Source organism: Rhyacophila brunnea, unplaced genomic scaffold (genome assembly GCF_057557595.1).
Source record: "Rhyacophila brunnea isolate RB1 unplaced genomic scaffold, BYU_Rbru_1.0 scaffold_12, whole genome shotgun sequence".
Lineage (NCBI taxonomy): Eukaryota > Metazoa > Arthropoda > Insecta > Trichoptera > Rhyacophilidae > Rhyacophila > Rhyacophila brunnea.
This window is the reverse complement of record NW_028232774.1, coordinates 22,415,034-22,435,457: the sequence shown is the minus strand read 5'-3', so window position 1 is coordinate 22,435,457 and position 20,424 is coordinate 22,415,034. Positions and strand designations below refer to the sequence as shown.

Sequence of the window (20,424 nt, the reverse complement as noted above, 5' to 3'; positions counted from 1 at the left end):
CGTTAGATAAGAAAACCACGCATAACGATTTTATGAAATTGTTCTCCAATTAAAATACGCATTTACGGATAAATCCAATATCCATTGATGGATAAAAACCAAGTAAATTGTCCAAAAACATGCGATAAAATTTTCCATATCACGAATATGTTGGCGACGTACACAGTATGTGAATTTCGAAATGTAGTCAATTCACATCACATTATGTCCATCGCAGGTTCAGTATGGGAATAAAACATCGCCATATTATTATTTCTCAAGTCACGACACTAATTATTTTAACTAATATTGTGCAACTAAGTGTAAACAGACGACTACTGTGCATTCTCATCGACGTATAAAATAATATGTAACTTTATCGTGTATTTATTGACTAGGGATAGAAATACCGGTGTTTTGGATTTATTATCGACTTATATTTATAGATTACAAAAAATACCGGTTTTTTGTAATCTATAAAAAATACTTACCTGTATTTCATAAGATATATAAAGATTTTCTGGCTGTTTTAAATGATATTGATTAAAAAAAGAATGGAAAATACGCCTGAAGTGACTCGAGCCACTGGATTTGCGTCAATGTGATTTACCACTGAGCCACGTGCGTTGGTGCATCTTTCTAATTACAATGAAATTAGCTAGTAGTTTATAACAATTTAAATGCTGAACAAATTGCGTAAGTTTTTGGCAATCGCTTTTTGTGGTTTGCATCGAGGTACTTATTTACTTAGCCGACGTCTGGATCTCACCAAATTTAGATTTTTATCGCCCTTGCACTTGCTAATAATATAATAAATCATTTCTTTAATTCAACGAGTAATAGTTTAAAATTACAAGATTTGAGTTGTTTTCAAATTATCTTTGTTCAAAAAGAATTTTACACCCTCAAATCTTGTTAATCATTCGTTGAATACAAGAGTGGATATTCAATTATGTACTTACATTGAAGTTGAACCTTTTCAAGCGGTATTGTGACCAATGTTTTCCAGTTATACAAACTTTCATGTTTTTTAAATTAATATAATATTAAAAAAGTAATACACTAAAACTATGAATTTTTTAAAAGTCTTAACACAACATTTTAGAGAACTTCTTAAACTACATTTGAATGATAAAAATAATTAAACTTAATATGTATAGGTAAGATAATACAATCAATAATGTTTGTAGATACGTGCTAATTGGTTATTTAAAATGTAACTTATCAGCAAAATATTGTAGTTTTCGTTTTCTGCCGCTAGAGGCATTATATTATTATGATCGCCCATAAAGAAATATTTCCCTCCGCTTTGACCGCCTTTGCAAATATGCAGAATCACCACTAATTTGGTGCTTGAATTATGTTACTCCCAATCCTCTTCTCATTCATAAACGTTACACTTTTATGGCGATATGGGGCGTAACTATGCGCCTTTCCGTAATTTATCGCGTGACATTCATTATATAATAATATAACATCGATGTTGCGTCCTAGATCGAAATAATACGCCTACATGCAGTCGTGGGAATGATATAATTGACATCTTATAACTATAATGTGAACATTTTTATCTCATTTAATATTGATTCTTTTCCTTGTAAAACACTTCCCAATTAGATTTTATTGTGACCATAGATCAATATCAAAATACAAATATATTAACATAGACTAAACTGGCCTCATAAAATAAATAGCCTTAACTCACATCTTTGTAATAATGGGGGAAGTTTTTTATATATATATCTATAAGCTATTTGGAATATAGCGATTAACAATATCTTTCCAAATCAGGGTGTCTTGTTGTGAACCCAACCCAGATGAGGGTAAGTTACTAGCTTTGGTGTCGCGATTCAAGATTTTTTTCTTCAGTCCACAATCTATGTCTGGAGAGCTTTTGCTAGTTCCTACTTGCAAACATATCTCAATACGATCAAATTTTCATCTCAAATTGAAAATTCCGTCCAAAATGTCTAAAGTCAAGAGCTTCTATTGTTCGAGAGATTTGTATGTATACAATTAGTATTTAGTATTCAATAAAATTGTTGAGAATTTTCTGAATTTACTATTTTAAGATGTGCTACATTTTCATTAATATAATATCAATTAGTCTAATCTAATTTCTACATTTATATTATTGTATCTATTTGCAAAAACATTTGCATTATTATGTCATTTACTTTGCGACCATTTATCATGTAATGTGTAGCTAGGGTTATTTATTTTATAAGTGCATCATATGTCATGCAAGGGCATTTATTGCAAAGATTTTTAATGATATTCCAATGATGTGAAGAAATCCCATAGTATATAAAATTGGATGTCTTCATATTTCAATGAAATGTCATAGGTGACAACGAGTAAACTAAATTAATTTGTTACCTATGGATAATGAAATTTGGCTGATAATGTATGTGAATGCCTTTAGCGTAATCATTGACCTAGCTAGACTGACAAATTAATGTGACTCCAATGATTGATTGCTGATGTTCATTGAGATCTTTTGTGGCATAATTACATTTGAAGGTTAAGTTTAATTTGTCTAGCAATTATATAGCCCATAGATGATATATTTTATTAACTTAACCTTTTTTTGAACATATTATATATTTCGTATATAGATTAACGCTTGGCCTTGTGTTTCATTCAGTGTAATTATTTTTCTGATTCACCTGCCTTGTATTTATATATTTCTACAGTCATAAGCCATATTATGAATAATTTCATATTTTTCATTAAATTTTATCATACACGTTAAAGAAACTCTTCTCTTCCGTCCGGCCTAAATAGTTGAAAAAGAAGCTGAAAGTAGGACTCATGGAGTACTTTTTATAATTTATAATAAACATCAATTCATTTTGAATTACAGATCCATTTTGTACCTATCTGTCAAAGAACGCAATTATTTAAGATTGGCAGTAACATGCAATCCCATAAAGAAATAATATTATTATCACCAAATTACAGTCTATGTGCGCCCGCCACTATTATCCCAAATCTCAAATGCGCCCGCTGTATTAAATTAACGAATACAGGTGTTTCATCGGGACGTATTTGTCACAGTATCTTTGTAATTGCATATTAAGTACACCCATGATCGCCGAGCGGGTAACGTGTCGGCCTATAATGTCGTGGGTCTCGCGTTCGAATCCCGAACTGAAATCAAACAATCTGAAAACAAAAATAAAATACATGTTATTTCTCATTATGTGTTTAGACCCACGAGTATGAATAGTGGCTAACGTCGATTTTTCGTAAAAACAAAAAGATTCGTTAATACAATATCCACTCTGTGGAGTTAAGTAAAATTCTTTTCTTTTTTTTCTTTCGACCATGTCCGATCCTAATAGGATCATGTGAGTTTCCACGGAGTGGAGGTTTGTATTAACAGAAATGGATGTCAGCCACTTGCTCAACCTATTAGATCCATAATCTGACTCATACACAAATTGAAAAACAATATGTCTACTTGCCAGACCCAGGATTCGAACCTGGGACCCTCGACACTATACCACTCGACACCACGCGGCCATCGTGTAAAATTACTTAATTTAAAACATTGAATATAACACAACATCACAAACTTAACATACACAAATAATGTAGAAAAAAGACACCAGTTAACTTGTAAGCAAGATTTATTTTATTTTATTTTGTTAACTGTCAATTCATGGTGGAACTGCATTATATTGTTGTTTTTATTTAATAAAACGCAATTTTTTTGTAGTACGTATTCCATTTTTAATCAAGAGATTAGGACCGGTTTCGTCCGCCTCAGAGGGACATTTTCAACTGTCCTTGTTGAAAATGTCCCTCAAAGGCGGACGAAACCGGTCTTAATCTCTTGATTAAAAGTGGAATAAGTACTACAAAAAATTGCGTTTTATTAAATAAAAACAACAAAGCAAGATTCATTTTGAAAACTGTGATTTATTTCAAAACCGATTATCTCAGCCGCAACCAAACTGACTTTTGCACCTTTACACTGAAACCAAAGAATTGTATTTTTACGATAACGAGTCTAGTGGAAATCATTTTCAAGCTTTAGAAGAGGGAATGGGAAGGAAAGGTTACATAATATTCCCTCCTGTCCTCATTCAAATTATTCATAACCTGCCTTTTTTTTTACTTGACAGTTGGGAATTTTATTCACGATAATTTGCCCGCTAGTCAGACTAGTCAAGAGCGGATGACAATTTATTATTAATAATCTTTTTCATTAGGTATTAATATATCCTACCTGTCCTTAGTAGGTACTCTGACAATTACACTTATAATCCGTAATCGTTCTAAAACTTTCCAACGACATTGACATAAACGACTTTGTAACGCTCGATAAGTAGATACTTACCTATTGTCAATCTCGGATGTTTCACCCAATCATCAAATATGGTGGTGTCAGTTGATGGTTTGGATGGCTTACGTCACCGCGATGATCGCTTTGATTCTCATTGTGCCGAATATGGCCTCGTCGGCGGAATATTTTAATAGTGCGAAGCCTACTTGTGACGTCATGACTGGGTGACGCCGGGTGGCAAGTTTTTTTTTTAAATTTTAATCTATACTGCCTGCCGATATGGTAGTTATTTTGGCAACCCTGCCTTTTTCGTAAATGTAATTCGGAAGTCTAATTAATTTTTTTTGTCGTTTTCCTCTTAACTTCATAATATGATCTTGTCCACCCTGAATCAGCTGTATATAGTTTACTCTTACATTTGCCAGCATTGGAAAAATGATAAGTGTTTCTACAATGATTTCATTCACTTTATAGCCCCCACCTCATTGTCGATATATATTGGCGGATTATTCGTTTCCAAAGCTGTGTCCAAAGGTTGGAATCCTGCGTCGAGAATATTTTACTTGTTGCTTTTTAGTGTAGGTATATTTAGGAAAATATGAAATCTTGCGAAGGTCCGGTATTCCCGTTGAAAAAAGATTTTTATAAAATTAGTGATATGCACTTTAAAAAATATTTCACGGGTACTTGGGTCCACGTGAATGGCACGTTGTGGACCTCTGATATAAAATCCTGTTCACATTTATTATGTTTATATCAACCGCACTATCTACTTCAACCGTATTCATTTTTGTTTGACGTATCTACTTAATTTTTTTTAAATTTTAATTATTTTCTACCGTTAGTAAAAATAATATATAGAAAGTCAATCTTGTCAGGAAGCAATACAAATTTCACAAACGTGGTTAAAACTAATTTAATTTAAATTCAATTTGGCTGATTACTCACTAATCTAGTCGTAAATCAATTCGATTTCGCTAAATAGTATGTTTCCTGTGTCTGATGAATTTGATTCCTTTGTGGCCAGTGGTGTGCGTGCAAATTTTATATACATACCTACTTTATATTTATCAAGGCAGTTAACTGTTTTGTTAGGCGTATCAATGGTTCGTATCCCATGCTTTCCACGGAAGTGATGTAGTATACTCATTAGTGAAGTGATTTTTTTTAAATAAACCAGTTACACTACAATTAGTCGCGAATCTTTAGGTAGTTACATTATAATATAACATTTTTCGTAAACACTCAATTTAAAATTAATATGTGTGATGTATTCTTTTCCCATTTAACCTTTCTCTTTCTGCGTTAATACATCCGTGTTGTAAGGTACTGTCATATTTCGATACCGTACTTTTGTCAAATTTGTATGTCACTTGCCGAAACGACTGTTCTATAGTCTATCGTTCACAATAAGAGCATCCATACATAATAATATAATTCTATAGTATTCTATTTATTTCGTACATCAATGACATTATTATATCGAATAATTCTCGGAAGGAAAGCGACAGTGATATACGTGTTCTTGGAGTGACAAGCTATGTTGTGGGTACTATACTGCCCTTCTAAGGAAGAAGGCAATAACTGACTCTCACACACTTTCGAGATAAATGACATAATGTGGTTTTTTCCAACTTTAGTACCTACTGTGAATTAATAAAAAACGATGATAATTTTTAATAGTAGGATGTTAAAATACAAATAAAGTAATAATAAACAAGCAGTAACAGCAATAAATAGGTGCAATTACTGGCTTTTTGCTAAGAAATTTGTATTATTTTAGCAGATGTCCATTTTTTCACTAAGGATTTTAACGGTATTTTAGTAATAATTCTGATTTTAAAGTTAACAGAATATATAGCATTCAAAATTACCTAACGGATGGCATTCGTAACTCTATTTCACAAATTTTGCGAGTTACTGCTTTCTTTTTGGAAGGGCAGTATAATCCTACGATGACTTTTGGCAACATTATATCTAAATTAATAAATATTTTTTGTCATTATCTGCTATTTATTCTATCTATGATTTTACGAAAAGCTAAAATAAAACGTGGGTACACATGATGAGCTGAAATATTCAATATTGAAGAACCTAGCGTGATTTGACATCACTGAGCGTTCAATGGTAAACCATCATAATGTAAATACGTGCTAGTTATCTGCGTTGATATCACAATGGTTGTAATTTTAAAGCTTATCAATGTTACATTCTGTTCAGTGTTACCACGTAATAATTTAAATAAATGGGATTCATTGCATTGGTATTATATGTAATAATACATAATTATTGCGGTCTTGACCCCGTTACAGCAACGTCGATCTGTTTTTTTGTGTCTCCTTCGCAAATGTCGCGTCTCGCAGCATCCTTTCATCGGTCGGACTGTAGGATGATCTCCCACGTATTTGACACCTACATACGCTGAACAGTGCCGCACGCAACGCTTGTATTTTCCACTGATATTTTAATTACATATAATTTATTAAACTGAAGTTTACTTCGTCTTTTTCATATGTTTATGTTAGTTTTTTTCAGTGTCGTCAAAAGGTTTATAATATGATTATCATAAATATCCTCTTGGATCAATTTATTGTATCTTGTATCGCATAGAAAATCTGGTTATCGCAATATGAAAGTGTTTTTATCTGAGTATACATAATTATTTAAAGCAATTCAGAAACGTCTATTAAAAAATGTCTTAAAATATTTTGGATCGAGTATTCGAACTTACAAATATCGTATTCTGCCCGAAAAATTTGCCAAATAACCTTCTGACTTAAGTTCTTATAGAGGTTTATTTATGATACTATGTATGTTTTTACTCATTTTCTCAAACTGATACTGCGGTTAGGAAGTACCAGTAGTATGGGTAAAATACAGATGTATCCACATGCCTTGGATTATAAACAACGTGGCAATTATATACATGTCTAAGTCTTCTTCCACTGGAGGCTTACACCCATCATCGTCGACTTATTCTGGACTTTTGTATACCACTCTTGCCAATTACAACATTTTTTAGTACTTCCTACTTGTAGATTGGCTCCAAAAACCTTAACCTATCTTCCTTTCATCATTTTATTATATATTCATCATTTTATCAACGATTTCCTATTATATTAGAGATCTCCATATTCGTGACACTTGTTGATAAATCTATATTTAAAACAAAAACTAAATCTAACTAAAGTTAAAATAAAATAATCCTATTGTGATGTAAATACTAATAAAATAGTAAATAAAAATAAAATTTAAAAAAATGTTTCACTACGTCCCTGTCGCCAATCTTTAGCAAACGGTGGGACGGCTGATGTTTATTATTTATCCTCATCGGATCCTTAAATGGAAAACTTGATCCGCCCCTGCAGGAATTTGGAACATATGTTATAAATATATTATTTATAATACTTTTTTATGGAGGCGATTTTGATACGGTATCACCTGGTCAAGGCTAATTTGATGTTTGACATAGGTTTTATTAATATTCCAACGCAGGTAGGTTCCTACATGTATTATCGGTATAATTCTAGAATATTTACATGTAATTTATTTAATCCGGTAAATACCTCAAATACCGTAGTTCTTACGTAATATATGCAAGGTTAGTAGTTGGGTCAGTAGCTTAGTGGTAAGAATTCTCTCCCAGATTTCTATACTCCAATACCACCAAGGCAAAATTTTTTCTTAGTTAATATCTGTTTCTAATCTGTTCTGTAAGTCCATTAAGAATTTGCCCTATTTTCTTAACATATTCTTTACGCGGATAATTAGTTTCTTAGACAATAGATACAGATTAGTTTTTAAATATTTTTATAATCTTTAAAATGTTCTGACAAACAGCAGAATTAATGTACCGCCATTACCATTTTTAACCTAAATGGTATGGATAATCATTGATGACGAGGTTTTCTTGTTAACTTAATAAATATAATGTCGATCTTTAAAAAAACCCTGATTTATAAGACGCACTCTTATAGCGTCCCAGTTGAAACAAAATATTACTTCTGCATAACCTATATAGATTATGGAAAATCGTTTCTTAATTTTCCGCCCCTAAACCGATAATTAGCCGCCCATTCGGGAGATGTCACTGAAAACTACCATCGACTAAAAGCTTATTAAATTTGTAGAATCTACATTATAAAATTTTACGAAATATGTTTATTTCAATTCAATTAGAATCGATTATCTTCTCTTGATGTTATGTTCAAATATTATCTTTTCTTATGACTTGCATATTTCTATTTCTATACATATTACTTGTAAAATAGCGTAGTATGTAGTATAGTTATTTACGTTTTGTGTAAACACATTAATTTTTCTTATCGACATAGGTCTAATGATTAAAAATTCTCACGCTTTTAATATTAATATCTATGACGATACTATCTTTTGCCAATTTTATTTCTTTTAAATAATAATTTATAGCTTTTGAGATATTGACGTTGGTGCGATTCACGTCTCCATCACGGTGGGGCGAAGGAATCAATTTCCAAAACTAACCGAGTATTTTATAATTATATAAATATTAATTATCTATATAATAATTCTAATCTGGTAGTAATTGTGATAAAAGTAATCATGCTTTCTGATACATTTATCATGAAATTTTATGGCTTTCACAATATTATTGTTTTGTGATTGATATTCGTTCCAAAAAGATACTTTTAATAATTAAATTTGTAGATTAGAGGAATTAATTTAGAAATTATTTTTATTCTGCACGAAAGTAATTGATAAATATTATATCTTGTATGGATATTGTAGCATGTTTTTAATAGGTACCTAAGTATATACATACAATTTGTTATTTATTAGTAAGTTTTCTAACTTTTTGTTAATTTTACATGTGTATTGCCATCTTTTTTTAAGCCGATTATAATACAAAGGTATAAAAAATATAGCATTTCTGAAAAAAAAGACAGTAGAGGAAGATTTTTTGTATTAGATTCTTAAAATTTTTCGTATTTTGGCATATTTGGCGTAAAATCATAGTATTTTAACCCTTTTCAAAATTATAGTATTGTATTATAGTAATACGGTTGGCAAAACTGCCTGTGTATGTACATAGTTATATACATATACAGGTAAAGCATATCAATCACATCACACACCATTTTTACACATAAATAATTTAATCGATTCTTCCTGTTTTTATCAGTGTTTATATTGACATTGATATCCTTTCGTAGACAATAGACAATTCGAAACATAGTCAACATTATTGAAGCTTTTTCATAACTACTGTAAGTTTATCAAACTTTGAGACCGTCCGAACCCTGAAGCGTGTGTACGTTCATCACACCTTTCAATGGCTATCCGACATTAATTATGTTGTCAGATTGAGGTGCATTTTTTATTTATGCGATAGTCTTCTAGAATATTAACGAAAGTTTTTTTTAAGATCGAAGACTCGACTTTAATTGTTGGAATCTCAGCAACTTTTTATGAGATGTTCGTCTATTTTTTATTACCACCTGAAATGATGTCATTTCTTTTAATCGTCAGCCATCTTGTTGTAAATTCTTGCATGTTACCCATTTCAGACGACATTGTAATTTATATGACAATGTTTATTTTACTAAAAGAAAATGTTTTCTACGATAATAAAGACTCCTTAAATAAAATTCTATATTTGGTGTGGCTCGCCATCTGATTGTTAAATTTTACCATTTTTAATATTGCAATTAAGGCAAGCACATATCGATTGAAAACGAGGCAAGTTTTAGTATGCCAATTAGATTGATTGGCATAACAGTGTGACGAATTCAAAGTTATTAAAAAAACAGCACGATGGCGTATTTCGGCATTCTCTGCGATTGTGACTCTCGGATTAGCTTAAATTGAATGTCATGCCTAACTATATCGTCGTATTTCTATATATATAAACACTACATCTTTAGGTATATCTACAATATCTATGTACCTATTAAGGAAATATAATATTTTATAAGAGATTTTTGACTAATTCATAGTTTTAATATTTTTTATATTGATTTTTAAAAAAAATCGATTTTTATAAAAATATAAATGTGCATGTATAACTTGAAATCATAGAAAAGACAAAATAGAAAACTTGGTTAATAAACATTTTTTTTTATAATAAATATGACCAAAAAATATATGTAATAATAAGATGGGATCCTTTGACAAATTCACATTTTATAACATTCTAAGTTTATCTTTGACTTCAAATAAAATATATTTTTCTTTTTAATGTTTTAATAATCAAAAAAATGTCTCAAATTGTAAGTTTCGTATTTTCCGCAATGTGCCTCTGGTAGAGGTATCGCCTTAAGATAAAAAAAAAACTAAACTCAGATTAGAAATTCTAATTTTCTTTAATTTTTTTTACTTTTATTATATAGATGGCGTTAGTGTACAGATTTTCTTTTCCGTTCGTTCGACGTCTGCCGCATAGATGGCACTGTATTATAGACACTTGTTGCACTATCAAGAATTTATTTCAGGTGGCAATGGTTTGTGTCTTGGATAATAATTAATCTTGGCATGTTTTTTTAGTCTGATGAAAAAATTATTTTACTGATAAATTTATTTGTGTCCATTTATTTACAATATTGACTTACCTTTTTTGCGGCGTTTTGCCGTATAAATGCTATAAATCACGAAACAACTTTTTTAAAGCTCGCCAAATTCTATTCTATTATTTTAAATGTTATTTTGGTTTTTAGTAAAAATCTTCGACCTCTTATAGATTTCATAGGATTTATTAGGGACCGTTATTTGAACTGGAACCAGCTCGTTTTATTATAGACGCAGTGATAGGATAAATGTTAAAAGTCATGTTTTTTAGCAGCGCTCGTAAATCGTTATTGACCCGTTCATTGCTTTCTAGATTAAGATTTTTTTAATGTCTGTAAGTGTATTTATTGTAGTTACCTACAATAAATTGCATTACTTCTCGTTTACACTGGGAATGTAACCTTAGTTCAAGTTAAAAGGTAATGTTATGTGTCAATATTATTGACAATGAGACATCTTTGTGAGGACATATGAAATACATATATATCGTAGTGTAAGTATTAGTGATTATATAATAATAACGTAAGGATTTCATAAATAAAATTGTGAAAATGGTATTAATTAATTTTACTTCTCAAAGTTTTGTACAGCATTTTTGTAAATGTTTTTAACTACGGTAACTGTCGATAATTTATAGCTTAGTATTTCATAATTATTCAAACAGAATATGTGACATTGTTTTTAAATTTTTAATGCATATCAATCGACAGTGGCTAGTAATTAAGTCGGACGAGATAACTCGCGAAATTTATATGTGCGGCCTGTCGATCACAAAACTCGCTGACTGCATAGAACCGGTTAAATGGCTCGGATGCTAACCAGATCCTCTTCGAATGTTCTGAAATGTGTGGATACATGGAAGAGTTATGTATATAAGTTCAATAAGCTGTTGGGGTTATCTGGCCTTTCGTAGGTGGTTTTAAATGGCTTAACGACATTGTGGTATCGTGCGGTGACCGAGAGGGGGGTTTCCTCTCTGACGCCGTGTACGCACAAGTGCGGCCGCAGCCACGACCATGGTCAGTAGCACCGTTCACCGATTTGTATCATTTGTAATGCTTTAAATTTCTTCCCGATTTTTCCATTTTCTATTATTCTCTTCGCTCCTCTATTTTGTGAGTATTTTAATACTGGTTTGCGTACCGATAATATTAGTAGATATTATTTATTTTATGTAGCTGGTAGTAATCGATCAAGGGAATGGTTATTTCAAGTATTGTTATTTCAAATTTATAAATTGATTGTTAATAATATTATGTACCTACTTGTAACTCGGTCTGATAATGGGTTACTAGCAAATACATTTTCGACATCCTCAATAGTCAATACGAAGCTAAGCTGGAATTGGCCTATGCTTGTTAACTCAACACGACCAAGATTTATAGTCATGGGTCAAACTTCGAACGAAAAAAAAATGTTACTTGACTTCCAGTATCTGGCGAACTGCAATCCGAATCGCATTTGATGCCCATGATGACTTCCTTTTGTTTGTTATGCAATTAAAATCACGACTTGGAGCTTGTTGGCCGTTGACCCGCCAGAGGCGGCCATTTTGAGATGCCAAATTAAAATGTCGGCCGTCTGCGAGTCATTAAATTTACCTGTCATTATTATTTATTTTCTCGTACATTCGCGAACGGATTCGGCATACATATCCCGAAAGCGGAGCTGACGTCTTATCTCTAAAGTTTTTCTATTACATTCCTCCCTCTGTGATGTCATGGTATTTCTTGGCGTCATCTGGTGAGATAATCGATTAATATCTCCCATACACTGCGTCCAACGCAACTGGTGCGTTGTGCATCAGGTGCCTATTAGATATAATTAGCATGTTATTTAAATGTGGTAATTAAATATTAATTAAAAGTTCCGCAGTGAAAGTTGTTGATTACAGGTACATACTTATTGTACGTAATAGTACTAAGTGCCTTGAGTACCCCAGTGGCAGAATAGAAACTACATCAACTACAACTACATCACATGTTAGGAATTCGATGGAAACTTTTTTTGAAAATTCTACTTTATCCGAGTTATTTATGTTGATAGGTGTTTCGGGGTATAACCCCATTTTAGGAATGACAGTTTCAAAGATGGATTATAGCCCGAAATTAACAATATGTAGATTTAACATAAAAACTTTGTTGAAAAACCATTATAATAGAGTTCTACCACGTCAATGCCAGTTCAATTAACACACATGTTTTTTTTAGTAATGTGTGCTTAGTGCAGAGCATGGATTTAATAGGTTCAGCTAATGACAATCATTTATTGTAGGAAAGGTTTAGGTATTTATTATGAAACTAGCTTTATTAGGTGACCAATATAATTTACTACATATAAAGAGTAGTACAGTTTTGAAAACGAGGATCTTAGTCAGTGTTGTCATCTTGTTCTATGGTATTTATAGTACAATGGTGTAAAATTATAGTAGGTATTTCTAAAAAAAACAGTAGTGCACGGAACATTTTCCTTATTGAATCTTTCAAAATATAGTATATTTTGCATACAATTATATTACTTATAATAATTGTCTATGTATGTATTGGTTTTGAAATAATGTTATTTTTGTCAATTCTACTTTAACTGAGTTATTTACGTTGACAGCTGTTTCGCAACCGTCCGAGATTGGAAACAGGTTGTCCGAATCTTCACCTTTGGTTATAGTCGACCGTTTCAAAGATGGGTTTATAGCCCGAAACAGCTGTAGATGACTCAATTGAACTATAAGTAACAAAAAACATGTTTCAAATCAATTATTCTACCACGTAAACGTCAGTTAAATTGGTACATAATAGTATATAATTGACTATTTTCCAGGAATCAAAATGAGTATTAATTATACTATAGTATTTGTATGAGTATTACAACCGCAAGAAACTTGTGATGTTGTAGGCCAGGGTTGGCGAACCTTTTTGCATACGCGTGCCAACATTTCCCAAAAAATATTTTTCGACTGTAAAAGTGCCAAAGAGTCAGCTGGTTTTTTTAGGAAATTATTTTCGCCGCGAGCCGCAGATTGGTCAATTTTTCGCAGTCGGGTCGTTTTTTTTGGGAAATATTTTCGCCGCGGGCCGCAAATTGCACAATTTTCTCAAATGTCGTCATTATTTTTTTATATGTAGGTAATATAATAATATTCCTTTGTAAACCTTTTTGAATATTTTTATTGGTTTTCGTTCGCGTGCCGTGCAAATTCATCTCGCGTGCCATAGGTTCACCACCCCTGTTGTAGGCTATTATTTGCAACAATTTGAATAAATACATTTTTTTTAACTTATTACACGATAGTTTTTATTTTTTTTTTTATTTTTTTGAATGTGGTCTTTTAATGATACAATCTAACTTAATGTGGTCATCTAATGGGAACAGGTTTCGCACCCCTTGTACGTGATTATAATAACACACTAGCGAAGTCGCAGTATTAAACGATTGATTAACAATTACGTTGACTTATAAAAAAGCATTTAGTACCTATATTTTCTGGGATATTGGAATTAAATAAATATCAATCCCGGAGATTGAAAATCTTGTCGGAGATCGCTATATTTAGTTCCTATCAAGGGCACGTTTACAATGAACGAGCTACGGTAGCCTTAACTTAAACTTTTCATGGTTCATTCCGATAAACCATCAAAATCGTGGTAATAATGCGGAACTTCTTATCCACGGCATTTCCCGCACTCTCACACCGGCCTATTCACCATTGTGTCGGCGACCATTTTTCAATTTGGTGTTAAGTACGTCTTATTCACTGGGATTATCTGGGCCGTGGGACCCTAGGCGTGTTTTTTTTCTTAATTATTTTTAGACTAATTCGTGATTAGCAATTAGCGAAAGGTAAAGTAAACCGTGTTCTGTGAACTTGTCTGAATATAATTGTATTTAGTGGAATAATTAATTACCCACCATAGATAATTTCGTACGTTTGTCTAGTTGTTTTACTTAATTAAAATAACCTTTTGTATGGGCGTTGTATTCAATCGTCAAAAGTCACATTCCTGCAATTTCTACTTGAAATAAAAAGATTTTTTTTAAAATTAGTTGCGTATTTGATTTTGCCTATATGAAGGAGTAGGTGTAGAATATACCAGTGTTACGTGCATCCCTGTCATACTGTGGTACGTGCATCCCTGTCATACGCGAAATATTTGACGCGGTTGTACGCATTTATCAATAATTATTGGAGCAGTGTTCGCAGCCCCAATATTATAAAAAATAGTTAAATAATTGACGCCGTATTTCTGAATGGACGACAAAAGTAATAAAATAGGCCATTTCCGCACTATACATTATTCGGAAATAGATAAGTAGGTGCTACAAGTGAAAAAAATGCATTACGCACTTCTGAATCGAGAGAAAAAATAGATTCAACATATAATTCGCGCTGAAAAGTAGGTTATGCGTATACCGGCAAAAATCTATGTATTAAAATTAGTAAAAAAAAATAGGAAACACTGGAATGATCCGTCCAGGTCTGTAAGTAGCCTACCCACTATGTACCTACTATATAATCGTTCTCCATGCATTTCGATATTAGGCTTTCTCCTGCTAAATAACACACTAACTGCTGTTATACATTTCTAGATTTCCTAATTTCGTTTGTAGATTATTTGGTACTGTTCGGTTAAAGCGGATACAGCGGAAAACGCATTTTGAAAATAGCCGATAAAATGGATTATTTGTTAGTTTGGGTTAGTTTAGGTTAGGTTAGTGACGTTCACCCCGGTCCTGGAATAGTCTCAAAGGTACTTTATCTACAACCGGTCCTGCCCTCGGACCGATCAAGAACCTTTGTTTGGCTAGCTCGATACTATTCGGGGAGAGGGTGATCAACTAAAGTTCTCGATTGACACTTTTGGAATACACTTGATCATTATTATTTAACTTTATATTATTTAGGACCACTACCTAGCGATAGGTCAGTGCCTAGATCATTAATTATCCGATTGTCTTTCAGATCGAACTTATTTTCGTAAATATTTACGTAAACGTCAAAGACAGCTGACTATCTGTCACTTCCCTTAGTATTAGATGTTTTTCACGAAATGTTTCGTTGGTTGTTTTTCAAAAATGAAAATGAAAACTCCTTTTGGTAATTCAATTCAAATTATTTATTAAATTATTCTCGATAACAAATTTAATTTCTTTTCTTAATTAATTATAATCGACAATTATACACTCTAGTTTAATTTCGAATAATTACATAATTATTTTATACTCTTATTTAAATTAATTATTAAATAAAGTTAATCAATTATAATTATTTTATGTTTAATTAATGTACGATTACACACTTATAACTAAGAGTCGCCGACCGTAAAATTTAAGAAGCTATGCTCCTTTTATATATATAATAGATCGCGGATAGGTGGCGCGTACTGTGGCGATATGTTTACTATACCATCTGACAGCCCGAACACGTGTCACTTACGATGACGTATCAACTCGTGACACGTCGGACGTAATCCTCGTGAACGAATTACTTCGCGAAAATAATTAAAACTATGTGAATTTGGTGGGCCCTCAGGCACAACCTCACGGTGATATGAGAAGATCGACTACTAACGGTACATAAAATACAGGCCGTTATATAGATTCGCAGCGGGAAAAACCCGAGATTTTGACGTCATTCGAAATATGGACCAATGGGAGATCGTTCTACCTCCTCCACAGAGCTAATGGCCAAAGTTTTGGACCAATCACAGAAAAGTCGTTTATTTCCCGGCTTTTCCGGAAAATTATGAACATTCAATAGAATAAAAATATATAATTAATTAATACCTATAGGCGGTACAAGTTTGATAACAATCGTGAAAGTCCTTATAGGGCTTTTGGCACAAATTGTCCAAATATCTGTTAGTTCATTTATCGAGCTAACGGAAAAGAAAAATGAAAATATTTTCGCTAAAAATAATACGTAACAGAGGCGTGAATCATTAAGACTACCGACTGGCTACGTATTTGCAAAGAGAATGGCAGAAAAACAAACTTGTCCGTTTCTTTTATGCAGAACTTTTGCGGGCTAATTATGGATAATCGGAAAGGGTTGCGGTTAAAATTTATTCAATTATATTTATAGAACACTTCAACTTAAAGGTATAACATTAGTTTCAATCAAAATTTCTATGACAAGCCTTCATTTATTAAGTTTGAAAATTACCTACTTTGGGTAATTTAATATTGATCTGTCGAGGTTAATTGACAGATCTAAAGAATAATTTTTATTCGTAAATTAAAAGAGCAACCGAGTCCTTAGACTTACATTGTCAGAATTTCTATTTTCGAAATTCCTTCATTTAACTTTTACAAAAGTAGGTACTTAAATTGGTACCCTTTTTATTATAATTCGAAATATTAATTTGTTATTTAAATTAAGTGTGCGTAATCAGTACTTACAAAACGTAATCATTAGATTTTAAATACGACAATATTTGATATCATAATTTATTTATTTAAGTTATTTTACTTTGGCCGCGGTGAAAACATCGCGACTCAATTTAGAAAAAAATAAAATTTATTTTTATATAATTCAAAATCAGATTAAATACAAATGAATATTTATTTACAATGTTTAGCAAATGATATCCCATAAGTCGTTTACAATTTATTATCTATTTTTAACCTTAATCCTATACATTTCAATTACTTACATTTCACCTTATAAGACCATTTGGTCCCCTTGAAAGAGAATTCATCCGTAGTTCATTCTGAGGGGCTATAAGTCACTCAGACTGCACTACGGGACTCAATACACAATAACTATAGCTTTGTTTAGAGATTAGGCACGTATTTTGCAAGTAAAATCGACATTCACGGTCGGATCGAAAAGTTGTGACGTCACTAATTTATTAAGGAAAAATGCCGGCTGAGGGCCTACATTTAGGGGCCATGTCATTAGGTTGGTTTTGGTTAGGTTAACCTAACAATTAATACAGTTTATCGGCTATTTTCAAAATGCGTTTTCCGCTGTATCCGCTTTAACCGAACAGTACCGATTATTTTTTTATAATTTGATAGAAAAAAAATAGTAAAAAATCCTGTAGGTATGGGAAAGGGTTATTAAATGTTTTAATGTATAATTTAGGTCATAGTTTTTTGGTTTGAGTTAATGTTACGCAACCGACGATTGTCAACTATTTAGTTATATGCATTATTGTGACATGTCTTTTTTAAGTGAATTATCGTGTCCGGACAATTTATTTTTTATATAAAGATGGCGTATATGTTTCCTTCTGTATTCGGTCCGCGTAGGAAAATAACGAGGCTTTGCAAATCACATTGTTTCAAAAGAACAATGGAATATTTTTAATTTCACTTGCAGCTGCATAACATCAATTTAGCCTCACTATTATCCATTTTATTATTATTTTGTGTGATTTTTTTGTTATTTATATTAAATTTACTAAGGCAGTAATTCGAATTAAAATTATTCAAATTGGTGTAGGGACCTTGTTTTGTGATAGTTTGACCCGACTTCAAGGCAACTCTTCTCTTTTCGACCATGTCCGATCCTAATAGGATCATATGGGCCTCCACAGAGTAGAGGTTTGTATTAACAGATTTTGTTTTTACGAGAAATGGATGTCAGTCACTTGCTCAACCTATCAGGTCCATACCCTGAACCACACACATATTGAAAAACAATATGTGTACTTGCCAGACCCAGGATTCGAACCTGGGACCCACGGCATGATAGTCCAACGCTCATGCCGCGCGGCCACCGTGGGCGGTTGGTTGGAGGCAACTAGTTTACAGTAATCATAGGTATAAATACAATTATAATATATAAGTTTAGTATATTATTTTTTCCAACTATGTTGCACTTTCATAATAATATGTACTGTCAACTCCGATAATTATCACTCACAGTTGACTTTTACGACGAATTTCGAAAAATAATAAATGTTTATTTTTCGAGTAATTTTAAATACGCGCTCTCCGTCTAGTTTTCGTCTGCTTAATTAATATACTTTTTACTGTGCCTTGTAACCTGATTTAAGTTGCTCACTACTTATAACCTCTGTTCGAACTTCGAAGTTTTTCCCTGAAAATTTTCCTCACTTTGTGCACATATTCCGTAAGGCACGCCAGTACTGAAACAATCAAAATCAACCTGATTTTAGGACGCGGATGTCTGAAATGAAAAGGGTAATCAAATATTATATTGTTTACTTTACATCTTTGATGGTATTGCAGTGATATCGTAGTGTCAAAATACATTGTGTGGTATCTCAATTATTCTGCAGTACCATTTTTATAATAGTGCTTTTTGGAATCGCAACTAACCGCAACCTTTTCGGGATGGGATCACGGCACACTATTCGATTTATAAAATTGTATATACATAGTATTTACGGTACCTTCACTGTACTTTCAAACTCTTAAATATACATATTTTGTGCGTTTCACCCTCATTTTCTTTTCCCCGCTGCTATTGATAATAATTTAAAGTATAAAGTACCTAATCAATTCTTTGAATGCACTTATTTGATAACTTATGGTCGATGCTTAACTACCCGTACTTCGCAATCAGGATTGGTGAAATATGTGATGGAAAATGAGACAATGATATTTTATTGTTTATCCGACATAGTGGTCGGAAATTGTTCTTATTTTAAAGTTTACAAGTTGTAGAACAAACTTTTAATGTTTGATTATTTTTCAACTCGTATGTTGTTCCCTATTTTCATCGAAGTAAATGTTTGGATTATCGATACTAAAGCATTTCTAACCAAATGTATCTATTGAGTTTCAGTTTTGCTAATATAACATAATAGTGCAGGTTATTATTAAGAATTAGGTATTGTCATAATAATGCAAATAATTGTTTTCTAGGGATTGAAATACAGACTAACCATTGAAAGAGAGGCATTATTAGTGTTGAGTGGACGTTTTACTGTGCGAAACAATATCTTGCAGCAAACTTCCTAAATATATGGTCGTAGCCCACCAGTGGAAAAACTCTTATTTATATTGTATAAATAATATATTCAAGCACTATTGATAGACGAGCTGATAGAGCATAGAAAAAGTTTGTTGAAATTGAAACCGATGCCTTTATTTTCATATATTGATGATACAGTCAGTGGTGACACGTAAAGGTCTATTGTTAAAAAAAAACCACTCCCACGAATGCCTAACCTGCATTACAATATGAATATAGCCGCTTACTCACGTCAGAAACTGCATCGTTCAGTCACTTCCGCCGAAAGCACTACCCAACCAAATTCACTGCACGAACATAATATAAAATACACATTCACGCTAACTGCCCGGTACTGGTCTTTACTAAAATTCAAAATTATCTATTTTATATAGGTAAAAAAATATCTTATTTTTTGTTACCCATTAAATACCCATTTTTTGAATAATAAAATGCCTAATTCTTGTCAAATTTGGGATCACAAAGATTATAAAATATAATGTTTTATCGTAAATATGTCACGATATAATGTTAACATTAATTTTACGAATGGTTTTGTAAATGCGTTTAAAATTAATAAATCTAAAAAATATTAACACCACTGCACATGGATGTACCGAAATATGACTATATTCTAAAACATTAGAGCGAGAGGTTTAAAAGAATACTATTTTATGTAATACAA

At 32.1% G+C, this 20,424-nt stretch overlaps 1 protein-coding gene across 25 annotated transcripts in view; it reads left to right on the top strand.

Moving 5' to 3' along the window:
- The window catches only part of shot (dystonin-like protein short stop), a 572,629-nt gene that overhangs the window by 291,649 nt on the left and 260,556 nt on the right, over positions 1 to 20,424 (top strand). The window lies entirely within an intron of this gene.